Source organism: Lutra lutra, chromosome 2 (assembly GCF_902655055.1).
Source record: "Lutra lutra chromosome 2, mLutLut1.2, whole genome shotgun sequence".
Classification (NCBI taxonomy): domain Eukaryota; kingdom Metazoa; phylum Chordata; class Mammalia; order Carnivora; family Mustelidae; genus Lutra; species Lutra lutra.
Genome location: NC_062279.1, coordinates 126,084,998 through 126,086,352, shown reverse-complemented (window position 1 = coordinate 126,086,352; position 1,355 = coordinate 126,084,998).

Here is a 1,355-nt window from a genome sequence, read left to right as displayed (position 1 = left end):
AAAGATCTCACAATCTGGTTCTCAGAAATCTCTCCAAATCTTAAAATTTTCTCACTTCTTCAAGAATCTTACGTCTTATGCTCTGCTGACATGCTTTTAATTTTTAAAATTTTATCCTCTGTATCTCATCCCCAAGCCCTTGGAAAAGCTGTTTCTTTACCTTAAATATCCTTAAAGACTTTTGTTTTTCACCACATTTTCTCCTACAGAGGAGCCTCAGCCTAAATTTCACTTGTTTGGGAAGGTATTCTCTGTCTCCCAGGTCAAGTTGGTCATTAGGTTCCCTCACTCTGGCTCCCAGAGTACCCTGTATTTCCTTCATTGCAATGGTCTGTATTATAACTGCTGGCTTCACTGTAGATCTTCTGAACTCTTAGACTCCAAGCAGCAGGCTCTGTTTGTTTTATTCATTCCTGTCTCTTCAGCGTATAGCAAGCTTCCTATAAGTATTTCTTGCATGGATGGGAGAATAAATAGATAACACAGATCACTGCAGGAAACAGGCTTCTTTACGAGAATATCAACCCTACCATTAAAAAATAGTTTTTTGACTGCAAAAATCCTTTTGTGTCTGTATCCATCACCCTGCAATGAGACTGAAAGAACTCTGAAGCATAGATCCAGAGAAAGTAATGCCTCCCAGCTGGGACAAGTTACTTGTGAAAAAGCATGTCTACATTATAAACATTGTTAATTTAATACTTTAGCTTCTTCTGAGAATTGGCATAGAAAAGTTGTGAAAATATTATACTTCATAACATAAAACCTGTTTAGTATCTGTCCTATAGAGAAGGTATTTTACATAAAAAGAGAATGAGTGTGGAGCACATTGGAGATTTTGGAGAGGATGTTCCATAGTTGTTGATTTAAGGATTGACTGTGAGGTTTATTTATTTATTTCTTAAAGATTTATTTATTTGTTTGACAGAGGGAGAGAAAGCATACGCAGGGGGAGGGGCGGGTAGGCAGAAGGATGGGGAGAAGCAGGCAGGGAGCCTGATGCTGTGCTTGATCCTAGGACTCTGGGATCATGACCTGAGCAGTAGGCAGATGCTTAACCCTCTGAACCACCCAAGTGCCCCTGACTGTGAGATTTAAATTAGGTTCTTAACTCATTCCTTTAGAATAATGTAGACCTTTGAAGCGGTATTATTTACAACTTTATTTGAGATTTAATGGTTATTTTTAGCCTTAGTGGTCTTATTTTATTAACACTGCAGCTTGAGCTAGTCTGTGCTATTTGTAGAAATTATCAGATTTTAAATGGTGACAAATATGGTGTGAAAGTACTCAAATGATTTTACCAGATGACTTAAGAGCTATGCATAATCAGCTTAAACCTGTATTAAGTTAAA